This window comes from Eumetopias jubatus, unplaced genomic scaffold, assembly GCF_037043125.1.
Source record: "Eumetopias jubatus isolate StellerSeaLion01/CBP00866 unplaced genomic scaffold, mEumJub1_p1.0 scaffold_16, whole genome shotgun sequence".
Lineage (NCBI taxonomy): Eukaryota > Metazoa > Chordata > Mammalia > Carnivora > Otariidae > Eumetopias > Eumetopias jubatus.
In genome coordinates, this window is record NW_028274822.1 from 90,558,759 (window position 1) to 90,572,735 (window position 13,977).

The following is a 13,977-nucleotide window of genomic DNA, read 5'->3' on the forward strand; positions in this document are numbered from 1 at the left end:
TGCAGTCAGGCTGGGAAATTAATGGTTTGATTTCGGTTGTATTTGAGGTTCTCACTGGTCTCAGAAATGTTCAACCTCCTGCCCGAATTCCCAGCATCGTTCTGCACCTTCTGGACTCCCCGCCACACCACAGCTGATAGCTGATCTATCCTAAAAAAATGATGCAAGTTTTGACCTTGTCAGTAATGACAGTTTTCGTCCAGTTAAGATTCCTTCCCCAACCTGCGGGAACTCAACTTTGACCCTTTGTTCATTGTACAACCAGAGGGTTTCCTACGAAAACTCCTCACAGTGGCAGATAGCTCTTTGATGTATTTGAGGAAATAACCCGTTTTAAGGCTAATCAATGGTTGCTTTTAGGAGAGTGGTTTTTGGTTTTTATTTTTTTTTTTTATGTTCATCACTTGGGCATGACCTTCCAATGCCCACTCTGTGTGGGTTTGGAACCTCAGGAGCCTCTGGGGGAAATCCTCCCGGAGGGCAGGGAGAGATGAAGGAAGGAGACAGAATCCTCCAGACGGGCAGGCGGCAGGTTTCACAAGCAGGGGAACTTCATTCCAGGCTGGTCTTGGGCGGGAGGCTCTCAGCCCACCCGCCAGCATGTTGGGGTTCACAGGGAGGCCTCAGCAGGTCTCTGCACCGTCTACACGGTCTCAGCACCGCATGCCCCTCAAGGCTGTGGCTGCAAACCTGCTCCCACCGTGAGAACTGCAGGCAGAGCCCCATCCCAAGGACGGGAGCCTGTGGGGCCGCCCAAACCGCGGGTCCGCCAGCGTCATGTCCTCTCTGTGACCCCAGCCCTGTAACTACTGCAATCATTATGGAAAAGCAACAACGTTCTGAAAAGTGTTTCCTTACCAGAGACATTCTGTTTGAACAGCACTTGAAACTTTTCTATGGACTTTGATGTTTCTTTTTCAATGTGGTCTTCAAAACAGCCTTGTGAAATAACCATGGTAACTGACATCCCATTGCCGGGAGCAGGGGCAGTGTCCCCGGGGGACGTGGAGGAGAGCGGGGAGGCGTGGCCACCCCCGTCCAGGCTCAGGCAGAATGTCTGCCTCCATCAGAGAGTGAGGTTTTTCTCTTCCCACCCCCGACACCCGCCCCCCCGTGGCCCAAACCCTGCGCCTCTGTTCCCCGTGTTTGCTTGTGTCTGGCTGGGGCGACACCTGCAGGAGGCCAGGCTATAGGCAGGGGCCCGCACTCAGCCCCTGCTGGGCTGCCCCTGAGTTACTACCTGTCCTCCCTCCTCCTGGGAGCCCTGCCCAGAACCTTCCTTCTTTCCCTTCCAGCCTCTGTCAACCACCACCTCTCTCTCCTCCCCCCAGGCACTGCTCTTGCCCCGTCTTTGGGGACAAACCACTCCACCAGCACACATCTGGAATTTTCCATCCCAGCCCAGCTCCGTGGGATACCTGCCTGACATCTCGTGGGTGGAAGCTGACCTACCTCGTCTGGGGGTGCCACCTGCTCACCACCTGGGACACCTCTAGCAGGGGCCACACCTGCTGCCCCTGGGAACCAGATCAGGAGTGAGGACCCCCCTGCGTGCACACATGCACACCCAGAAGTGTGAGGCTTCACATGCACAGGGTGAGCATTTGCCCAGTGGGAGGTGGGAGATAGGGCGAATTCCTCTTCCTTTCTCTTTCACCTGGGACTGCTCTGGGACCCCCTCCTTACCACACCCTCTCGGAAGCCAGACCTGCAAAGTAGAGCCCAGTCCTCGGCATGCCAGGCAGAGGGCTGAACAAACACCCATGTCCCTCCTATCTCCCTGGTTGTGCAAAGTCTAATAAAGGAAGCCCATTGGGACATCACGTGGCCTCTCCCCCAAATGTATTCACTGGTGGGCCTGGGACCCAGAGTCGGCTAGCAAGGGCCTCCCTACCCAGATGAAAGTCCAGCCCTCACAGGAAGGTGTATTTTCTTTCTTTCTTTTTTTTTTTAAGATTTTTATTTATCTATTTGAGAGAGTGAGAGAGAGAATGAGAGAGAGAGAGAGCATGAGGGGGGGAGGGTCAGAGGGAGAAGCAGACTCCCCGCTGAGCAGGGAGCCCAGTGCAGGACTCTATGCTGGGACTCCCGGATCATGACCCGAGCCGAAGGCAGATGCTTAATGACTGAGCCCCCCAGGCGCCCCAGGAAGGTGTATTTTCGATTGCAGCCACAACAAATACCACAAACACAGCAGCTTAAAACCACACCAGTGCTGGCTCCTGGCTCTGGAGGTGACAAATGGGCTCCACTGGGCTCAGTACTGACGGCCCCACAGGGCTGAGACCAAGCTGTCAGTCAGGCTGGATTCTTACCTGGAGGCTCCAGAGAATTACCTGCTTCCAAGTTCATTCAGGTCACTGGAATCCAGGCCTGTGTGGTTGGGGGACTGGGGTCTCCTCCAGGGGCCACCCACTCTCAGCCCCTAGAGATGGCCCACATTTGATCAGATGAGGCCCACCAAGATAAATTCCTTTTGATTAATGCCAAATGACTAGTAACGTTGCTTGCTTCTGCAGAATTCCATTTACCCTGTAAATACAATCCCAGGCAGATACCGCACTGACAGGATCTGGGATTGGGGCAGAAAATCTTGGGGGATCATCTCAGAATGCTGCCCACCACAGAAGGCCTTCTGCTGTTTTTTCCTTCTTCCTTCCTCCCACCTAGAATGCAGACATGAAACCTGGAGGCACGGCAGCCATTTTGCAACCACGAAGCAGCCAAGTGCTAATGATGGTGGCCAAATATAGAACCGGGTCTCCGAGACAAAATCAAGCCAACGTGCAGTCTGGAATCTCTACTTCTTTTTTTTTTTTAATTACTTAATTTATTTATTTGAGAGAGTGAATGAGATAGAGAGAGAGAACATGAGAGGGGGGAGGGTCAAAGGGAGAAGCAGACTCCCTGCTGAGCAGGGAGCCCGATGCGGGACTCGATCCTGGGACTCCAGGATCATGACCTGAGCTGAAGGCAGTCACTTAACCGACTGAGCCACCCAGGTGCCCTGGAATCTCTACTTCTTATAAAACACTTCAAATAAACTCATTCTCTGAAGCTGCAATTAGGTAAGTGTTATGTTACTCCCCTCAGATACCATCCTGTCTGATACACCAGGCCTGGCCCTCTCTGCTTTCCATAGGTGACCTTCACCATCCCAAGCTCACACGTATTTTCTGGAGCAGGGGTGGAGTAGGTGGAGATAGCAGCTTCCAGACCTGCTTCTTCATTCCTCCTGGGCTCCAGCATTCTCAGCTATGGTGCACATAGCCAGGAGAAGAAAGAAGACTCTCCTTCTCCAGCTGCTGAGACTGGAGTCCAGCCCACGTTCCAGCCTCATGCTCTGCTCTCCTCACCTACCCTCCCATTGCACATCTGATTCAGAGTACCACCTCACAGAGCAAATTGCATCATCGTGTTCTATCCATTTGCTAGCAAGGAGCCTAATGAGGTCAGACAGGTAATGTAATTCTCCCATGCTCCTGAACTATCTGAGTAAAACAGAGCTTGATCTGATCTTTATTTCATAAAGCAGCCTCAGCATACTGGCTCGAAAAGAACTTCTCTTTTCATTGGAGCAAGCACTTTCACTTTTGGGTTTGTTTGTGTAATAAAATAGGAATCTTTGGTCCTGACGGAGCCCGTGACCTCCTACATCAAGCACCTGCTCTGTCCTGCGGTGTCAGGGGAAATGGCTTCTGAGCAATTGGGAGTTCTTGAGTTACTCTTCTCTACCTATGAGAACAGATGCTACCAAAGATCCCGTAGCCCCAAGATGAGCCCCTGGAGCAGAGTATGTGATTAGCCGTCTTTGGGGGCAATCATGATTTCCAGGTGATCTTGTCTAGATTTGTTGCAAGGTGTTTTAGTCATTATTCATGGGAATTGAGAAAATAAAATGAGATTGATTCTAAGATCCAGGCAGGTTAAACCCACACCTATAACTGCTTGAGCGCTTCCACTAGAGGACCCTTTTCAATTATGAGAAAACAACAGGCAAGGAAGCCCAGTTCCAAAAACAGCAATAAAATATCTTTTGTTCACCTGATCAAATTATCAGAACCATGAGTTGAATTCCTCTGGCTTATGAATTGTGTTGTCTGGCCACGCTGGCCGGACTGCTGAACGACGTAATTGAATCCAGTGCCGATGAGAAATCTCTGAGAAAGGAGCCGGTGGAAGCTGTGGCCAACTGCAGGCGCAGTGACGCGGTGGGCTTCCTGCAGAATACGAGCTTGACACGGCAGTCGGAGGGAGCCTGGCCAGAGGCTGAAGTCTCCGCTGGTCTAATTCTCTGTTCACCCCAAACATCTTGCTTTGATGGTGGCGTCCAGATGTGGGAAAACAGTACAACAGTGCAATTAAATCTGAAAATGTGTGCTGTGTGTAAAACGTTCTCCCAAGGAGGTCTGAGAGAGGGCGATTCCTCCCCCCCGTGGCGGAGGGAACCAGCAAAATCACAGGCGCTGGTGAGATAGTTAGGGACCAAGGGAACAAGCCCCACGTGTAAAATGCTGCCCAGCTGGGGCAGTGTCTGCTGGATGTTACTGTTAAACCCCGTCCCTTACAAAAGAGAACCAGGAGGCGGCCAGGATGGGCCAGAGCCAAGCGGCGCTGAAAACAGGGGACCTGCCAATATCAACCGGTCAGGACGAGGCCCTCCGACCAATCAGGAAGAGGCACTTTTTACCCTCCCCCTTATTAGCATATTGGACCTCCTGGGAACCTGTGGGTTTCCCCACATAAGCAAGTGTCCCCTCTGTTTCGAGAGACCAGCCTAACCACTCTGTCCGTGCTGTGTGTCTTCCTTCAGCTCGAGCTGTGGCCCCAGTAAAGCCTTGGTGCCTTTTTGTTGAAGGGGGCGTCTGGGCTGGTTTCTGGTGTGGGCCCCGGAACCCGACTAGGTAACACTGAGATTCAGGCAGTCAAGGTCCAGCTGTGTGATCTTGGGCAAGTGACTAACCCTCTCTGGGCCTTGGTTGTATCAACTATGAACTGGAACAATTAAGCATACCGGGTGGGACTGCCCTGCTGGATTAAGTGAGTCTTCTTGTTGAAAGGGCTCAGCACAGGGGCTCCTGGGGGGCTGAGTTGGTTAATCGGCTGCCTTCTGCTCTGGTCATGATCTCAGGGTCCTGGGATCAAGTCCCGTATGGGGCTCCCTTCCCCACGGGGAGTCTGCTTTTCCCTCTTCCTCTGTTTGTGCATACTCTCTCTAATAAATAAATAAAATCTTTTTTAAAAAATTAAATAAATATGGTGTGCCTGGTGGCTCAGTCAGTTAGGCGTCTGCCTTCCACTCGGGTCATGACCCCAGAGTCCTGGGATCGAGTCCCATATGGGGCTCCCTGCCCAGCAGGGAGTCTGTTTCTCCCTCTACTGCTCCCCCTGCTTATGTGCTTTCTCTCTCCGTGTCAAATAAATAAAATCTTGAAAAAAAATTAAATAAATGGAAGAAAGGGCTCAGCACCTACAGGAGCTGGAGACCCTTTTCCCCTTCCTCCCTCTAGGTGATTGCAATGCTGGCCTTGCTGCTGGAAACATCTACTTCTCCAGTCCTTGAGGCCAAATAGACTAAAGCACAGGAAATGATATTACAGGGTCACAAGGTCTGTGAGACAGTCTCATTCACAGATGCCAGCTAAAGAAATCAAGCGATGTCACTTCAAGGTCACTGCAGGTTGGTGGCAGGGCAAGGAACAGCGTGCAGGGGTAAAGGGCCTGCATCCTTCCTTGTGCCATGTATGTCTGCAGAAAGCTCACCTGACATGAGTTCGGTGACACTGGAATTTATTAGCTCATTAATAAAAGGGCATCCGAGCTGGGGCTTGTTAATTGATGTCAGTGACATCTCGCCCTAATTGGACTCTGCCATCCAGGATGCCAGCTTTGTCTCCAGGCTGGTTCTGTCACAGTGACACATTCAAGATGTCACCTCCACTCTCCGCTACACCCCTAGGAAGAAAAGTCATCCAGGATCCTCATGCAGAAGAGCAATGGGTAGTGATGCTTAAGGGAATTATGAGGGGTGTGGAGTGGGTCACCTGCAGCATGAGACCCAAACCTAACCTTTGCCCACACTGCATCTTATTCATGGAGCTCCTAGTCACAAGAGAGGACCTGGGATTTGGTTTTAATAGAAAGAGGAAAAAAAGCCAACACAGAGAGTTTCTAAGCCACAATCAAATGAAGTGTATAAAGCAAGCACATTAGGAGAAGTTAGAAGGCCCCACCTCCACTGAGGAGGAGAGGTAATGCAATGGTCTCCAAGAGCCAGCAGCTTTCCCACCCTTTACAGCATTATTTTTACTCAAACAAAGCCCGAACAGTTTATCCTAATGTCAGGCAAACATTTATAGTTGTAAGGAAATAAAAAAGGCTTTTCTTTTGAAAAAGTTTCACCAAATGCTCTGATTCATTCCAAGGGCTGTGTTTGGCTCTGTGGGCTTTTCCAGGACATCGACAGCCTGCAAGTGCTGGCCAGTCCCAGGGAGTGGGGATGCCTGTGGGCTGGGGTGGCTGGGGCATCTGACCCCCAGGGGCATTTGTCCTGTGAGTGACTTTGCAGGCACATTTGAAATTTAAATGAGCAATTTCAGGAGCAAGGAGACGACATTTCTTGCTTTGCTCTAAGGGAATGGGTCGGGCATGGATCCCACTGCTGGGGTGGGTCTGCAGAGGGACAGAGCCCAGCTGGGGACACTTTGAGCCCCAGGAGAAGGGGATGGAGGGATGCCCACCAGGCATCGGGAGCCGTCTTACTCCCGCTCCGTGGTCTCCTCACCGCATCCGGGGCTGGTGCAGGCTGCGACATAGCACTTGGATTTTCTTTCCAGCTCTCCGGTCCCTTCTATAGCGCTCAGAAGTCCCATTCATCCATAGCCACCGCCCCCATCTGCTTCTCTGTGGTAAAGACCTAATAAACCGTCTCATACGGAGGGGTTACAGACTCCGTGCTTTCAAAGGCACTTTATTGGCAGAGCAAGATAAAAGCTCACTTAGATAATTCTGCACCTATCGACAAGTATTTCAGTTGGGGTCTCAAATGTGGGAAGAGGTGGCATTTGTCACCAGCTTGGGTATGTGTCTGTCCCCTTCCAGGGAGATTGTGCCTCTCAACCAAGACACAAGTGGCATCTGGCAGGTCGTTCTCACCATGGGAGGCGTTCATGCACACTGCAGGTGGTCCCCTGGCCCCGGGCCATTGCCTTTTGCACGGCAGGTGGCACCTCCAGCCCCTGGGCCTAGCAAAGTGCCCCACCGTTTCCATGTGTCCCCTGCGGGCACAGTCAGCCCCCAGGTATATACGAAATACCCAGATGAAGAGCACGTGTGGTGCACTGTTCTCTTCCCATCCCCAGCGCGCGGTACTGGCTCACATAGGCTCCTTGGCATTTCCTCACTCTTATGGAAATGCAGCCGTCTTCTTTTGGAGAGTGATGCTCCAGACCACACACAGACACACGCAAACACGTGCACACACATGCTGGTGCACTCACGCACACCACTCAGTGGCTCGAGGTACCAATACCATTCACTCATGCTACATGGCTTTTCTGGTGACATGATTTAAGGAAAAGCTGTACCACTGACCCACTGGGCCAATCAAAGCCCCTTCCCTGGGACTTCTAAATTCATGATGGAAGAATATGAACCCATATTGGCACTCCTGGCCCCAGGCTCTTGGAGAACAGGCGGGCTAAGTGAACATAGCTGTTGCTGAGGGAGATGTGGGTGAGGTGAGAAGGGAAGGAGAGGGAGGACTGAATGGACTCTCGGTTCCAGCAGAGGCTCAGACCAGCCCCACACTGCTCTTCCTAAGGTTGGTAACTCAGAAGAGTTTTGTTCCCATTTTTGTGGGTTTCTGCCAATTTGAGCAAGTGGGCTGACAAATGCAGAAGGAGAAGTGATTAATAACCATTTTCTGCAATAAAGGAAAGCATGAGTGACTGCCTTCATCTTGTCCTGCAAGTCACAGGAGGCTGCCCAGTTTATTAATGGAGAAATCTCACCGTGGCGCTGTAATAAATATCACCGTATGCCTCTAGATGAAAGAAGACACCTGCAGGTCTCCTGGGTGCTGACCACTGAGAGGCAGCCTGTCAAAATGCAGTGCTGTGCACACTGCCATCTCCACACGGAGCCCAAGAGAGAAATCCCATGGTAGCAGCAGGGACGCGAGGCGTAAACACTGTGCGGCAGGACAGCTAGGCCTGCACCGTGCTGCCCCACAGCCCTGCCCACGTCCGCAAGCCTACGCCTTCTTCCGCCGTTCTATGACTATTCTCTTAGAATAGTCTTTCTTATATGAAATTATAGCCACTACTGATTGCAATTTATAGTTTGCTGAATATTTAAAATCTTTTTAATTTGCAAAATACACACACACACACACACACACACACACATATATATTGGCACCACTGTCATATCATAAGAAAACACCTTTGGATGAGGATTTTGCTCACCTGGGATTCTTTTTCCTTCTGTTTAGGCTAACACTCACCCTTCATTCCCACTCAGGGTGGCTGACGGGAGGCCGAGCTTATTTTCCAGTCTCGTGGGTGGGGGCATGGCCCAGAGCCAGCTGGTCAGGGCTAGCTCCTGACGGGCCACAGTCATCGGATCAGAACGAACAGATGAGCAAAGCCACAGCATGAGGGGCAGCCTGGGCCTGGGGTTTCAGCAACCAGGAAAGAGACAGAGCTTCTCTCCCGAGGTGGCCGAGCTGGTGAAACACACACCTATAAGCCCCGTGGCTGCCACTCTGTCGTCCCCTTCTCTGAGCATGTGTGGTTCACACGTACAGAAGCTCCCACGCGGGACTGAGGGTGAGCACAGCTTCTAGGCCCCATCCTGACTGGGAGACAGAGCCTCGGAGCCTCTGGGTTGTCTTCTGATCTGACTCTGTGGTCAGCCTCACTGGAAGCCTCTAGGCAGTCTCGTTTCTCTCTCCTCATATAGGTGCAGATCATCTTTTCTGACCGTTTTCTGTGCCCACATCCAGACTTCCAGAAGCATCTCTCAGTCTCCCTGTCCAGGCACTATGGCAACAATTGAGGTATGTCACCCCACCTTCTCTGGGCCATTCAGCTGTTCTACCAGTGAAGTTCTCATGCTCAGATTTAAATTGGTGTTCTTTATCCTCCTGTACAATTAGCAGCTTCTAGGTTCCACTGGATCACTAAAAGGGCTGAATGAATGTTGTCATTGATGCAATAGACACATGCTTTACCTTAACATCCATACCTCTACTGGAATATAATTCCTACCACCACTACTACAGTATTAAGATAAGCCACCACTATTAAGATTTGACCACTTACTATGTGCCGGTCACACATACAGTGTCATAATCCATACTACCAATCTATGGTGATAGCATTATTAATATTCTATGGTATAGATGAGCACATTGCGGCTCTGGGAGACTAAGTAATTTTTAGGAGGAGTGAGCCTAATATACAAAAAGATACAAAGTCAGTAGATGAACAGATAGAGATAAGTTAGATATATGGTTCTTTCATTGACCCTGGATTCAGCCATACCTGAAGCTGCCTGTATCCCTGAATTTCTCATTTGTGGAAGTTAATAAATGATCCCTTCTGCTTTAGCATATTGAAAAGAGTTCTCATTCTCACTAATACAACCAACTTGAAAGGTAAGTGTAATTATCCCTATTTTAGCAATTAAAAAAAAATTGAGGCTGAGCAGTTGAGTCACTGACCTAGGGCTCCATGAAACAAGGACTGTTTCTATTTTGCAGAGTATAAAACCTGCATCGTCTAACAAAACATTTGGTACTCACCTTCGGCAGAGATGAGAAGGAGGGAAGATGGAGAAAAGGAAATAAGTAAGATCCTTTACAGTGAAGAGATGGAAAAGGCAGGGTTTTGACGGAAGTTCACTTGCCTCTAGGAGGCTTAAAAACATATATTATTCCTTTATATGAAAGTACGCAGCCCCTAGTTTTTCCTCTGGATCCTATGATCACTTTCTCTTAGTTATAGGAATGCAAAATACTTACTAGCGTCCCTTGTTTTAACAAAGGAACAGAACAAAAAACAGGAGCTATTGTAGATATTTCACACATAGTTATCTAATGCAGGAATGAGCACTAAGAGAAATGATCGGGATGGCCAAAGGAGGGGGTTTTAGGCTCTGTTTCCACATTTTCCTGGCTTTTAGATGTCAAATACTTATAGATTATCTTCTGTAAGAAGATTCTGTAAGAATTCTGAATTCTGTGGAGATTCTGGATTCTGTTGCATTCCTCGGAAAAGTGTTAACTTTTTAACTTTGGCTGGCAATCCACTTGGTCAGATTAAAAGAAACTGTCTCTTGGGCTGCAGCTCAGATCAGTTTGGTTCTTTCATTCTCCATGCATACGTGGTCCGTGGGCTTTCCAAAAACGTGGGCAGAGTTTATATCCCGAATTTGGGGATCTTCCTTTCTGGTTTTGTCTGTTGTTAGAGTCTTCCTCTGTACTTTCCAGTGACTGTGATTATTTCAGGCTCTGTCCTCCGGTTCTTCAGACCACGAAGAATGGGTTTCTCCAGGAGAACCCCCTGTTCTTGAGCAGCAATGACAGTGACCTGTCCTTAGGGGGAAAAGCCACAGAAACAGGCAGGTTTCTTTAGGCCTTTTCCTTCTTCCGAGTGTTGGCTCCCTGCCGGAATCTGCCTGCCGGCCTCCCTTCACTCTTCAGAGCCTTTGGGAAGTTTGTTTTGGTCATTTGTGTGTGCTTCTCTTTTGGTTTGGTATTTTATTCAGAATCCGGAGTTGCAAGCTGCCTGTCTATCCAGCAGGTACCGCAGAGGCTGAACCCCTCCGGGGCCCCTTTGAACAGTCCCCCCGCATCGTCCTGCCCTGGAAGCTGGACACTCCTGCCCCTCCAGTTCTTCTGCAAGGTCCAATCTGTTCACCTGGAAAAGGTGGATAGCTCAGCTCTCCCTGAATCACGTCAGCACTCAGGAACGCTGGTTCCTGACTTTCGCTTATCCTCCGACTCCCCCTTCTGGATTTTTATTTCTCTAGCTTCTCCCAGGATTATATAAGGTCGCATTCCTGAACTAAGTTCCCTGTTCATGGCGGTTCAGCTCCCCTACTTGAACCTTGATGAATCATGGCCTCTGAGCTCCATCAGTAAATCTGAGGGCCACCTACACGACTTACGTCATGCCTTGGCAGCAGTCCCACGGGGAGAGTCCCACTTCGTGCCCCCTGCCAGCCTTGTTCCTGGTTCTGGCTGGCCCAACCTTTAATCTCTCGAGCTCTCCGCAAAGACCGAATGCCAGTGTCCCCAGCTCTATGAGGGCAACAGCTTCATGGGAAGCACCATCTACTGAAATCCTACAGAAGATGGGCCGGGAAGCATCACACGTTCTACTCACAAGTCAGAGGCAAGACAGCTGTGGTGACCAGTCCCGCCTCTTGAGAAGGAAGACATCCATTTGTGTGAAACGTGGCTGGACTTATGGACTCTAATGATCTGTCTGTCTACCACTTTGCTCAGCCCCAGAGCTTCTCTCCTTTTCCTCTCTGCCTGCAGAAAATGCAGGTCAGCGCCACCAGGGAGCACTGTTGACTCTAGAACCATTTGCAGCCTGCGCACAGGGGAGGGAGCCGAGCTATTCCTCCCATAAATTCACTGAATTGGCACTGCATTGTTCCAACTGTCAAAACAACACAGTTTTGGCAGTTTTCCATTTGAAGCTCAATCTTTTTTTAACAGGCCATCAGAGAGTTTTAAGGGGAGTCAAGAACAATGCAGTGGGTCTGCTGCAAAGCTTCTGGAGTTGCCTGGATTGTCTGAACCTGGGAAAGGTGTTTGAAAGCAGCTAGGAGTGTCATGAATCATTAGCGATGTCTTAGCTTAGGATGCTGATCATGGGCAGCTGGGAGAGGTTTTAAAAGGGAGATTAATATTGCCGCTTACGTGCTGGGTTGCATCTCACAGTGGTTGGATGTGTTTGAATTGAATTATTCTCTATTAACAATTTGAAGTTTAGTTCCTACCAAGTAATGACTATAAAATTGAAAAAAACAAAATCAAAGACTTAGGGGTGGAGAGGATGCAATCAATAGAATAGCTGGACCCACCATAGCTCAGTGCCAGTGACTTTGGGGTTGATTTAATCTGTTTCTTCTGGCTGGCAGTGATGAGACTGAATGGGAGTGACCATTTCTACACTTGTTTATGGGCTGTCCTGTGTTCCTGTCTTGTTCTTCCTTCCACAAAAACTCTGCCCTCCCGTCTTGCCCATCTCCACTCTATTTTTTTTTTAAGATTTTATTTTTAAGTAATCTCTATACCCAGTGAAGGGTTCGAACTCACGACCCTGAGATCAAAAGTCACACACCCTACCGACAGAGCCAGCCAAGCTTCCCACCCATCTCCATGCTTCATCTCTCATCATCCCCGAAGTCAGTGATAGAACATCGCTCCCTCAAAGCTATGGCTTAGAATTTGTTCAACAAATTCGTGCTGGGCATATTCTGGTTCCTCCCAGTTCCAGGTGAGTGACCATGGAGAGAAAGATCTGGCTGAGGTGGGACATTTAAGAGGAAGGGAAGTTATTAAGAGGCTCTCGGGGGGAGAAAACATTAAGTACAAAGTCTCTGAAGGGAGAATGAGCAGAGCATGCACAGGGAACAGAAGTAAGACCAGTGTAGATGAAGGGTAGGTGGGGCTGATCTTTGGGCTCTTGTAACATTCATTTGTGCCTCTTTTCTGATGGTAGTTCAAGACACCTGTGTTTGCATATTATCTCTGCTATACACTCTCTGAGGACAAGTTCCTAGCCCAATGCCCACCCATAGTAATCACTCAACAATTACTTATAGGATTAAAGATTGATGAGACATGGAGATTGTTTTCTTCCTGCACAAAGATCTGATAATCCACAAGGAACAAGGGCACAGCTGAGTGAGTAAAGCATGAATTTGAATGTCTGGTGTCTCAGTGAGGATGCGTTATGTTATGGTACATCATCAGACAACCCCAAAATGTCAATGGCTTAACACAGCAAACATCCATGTCTCATCCAATTTTGTGGTGACCACTGCTAGTTGGCAGGGAACTCTGCTCATTGAGGTCATTCGGGGACCCAAGTGATAGAGCAGGCACCACCTTGACCAAAGCCAGTCCCCGTGTTCATCCCCCTGAATACTGAGTTCAGTGAGATGTTAAGTAACTGTCCTCAACTGACTCCATAACAAACTGTCCAACCTCATGCTTCTTCTGGAATGATGCAATGCACTGAATGTGCTCATGACTACTTCATGTTGAGACACAAGTAAGAGTTTCACTTTTTATCTGAAGTTTTCAGATAAAAATAGTTTGAATAATATGACTTTGGATAACTTTGTAGGGAGCATAATGGAGTAATGATTTAGGGAATTGCTACTCAAAAGCTGGTCCCCTGATGCAGAGCCTGCGGGCTTGTTAGAAACGCAGTCATAAGCCTCCCCACCCCCACCATCCTGATCTACTGAATTAGAATCAACGTTTCAACAAGTTCCCAAGGTGATATGTAAGTACAGTAAGGTCTGACAATTGTTTATAGGGATTCTCTAGCCAGACTAATTGGATTCGAATCCCAGTTCTGCCAACTACTAGCTCTGTGACCTTGAATAAGTTGCCTAACCTCTGTGTCTCAATTTCTTTGTTTGTAAATGGGGTTAATGACAATATTATCATCATAAGAATTTTGTGAGGATTAAATGAGTCAGAGTACTTGTTGAAGTATTTAAAATAGTGCCTAGCACAAAATAAAAAGTCTATAAGTTTTGGAGATGATGACAGTGGCAGTGGTGGTAATGATGATGCTAGTGATGATGGTGATGGTGGTGACAGTGGTGGTGATGGTGGTGATGACGGGGGTGGTGGTGATGGTGATGGTGGTGATGCTGCTGCTGATGATGGTGGTGGTTTTGGTGGTGATGGTGATGGTGGTGATGATGGTGCTGGTGGTG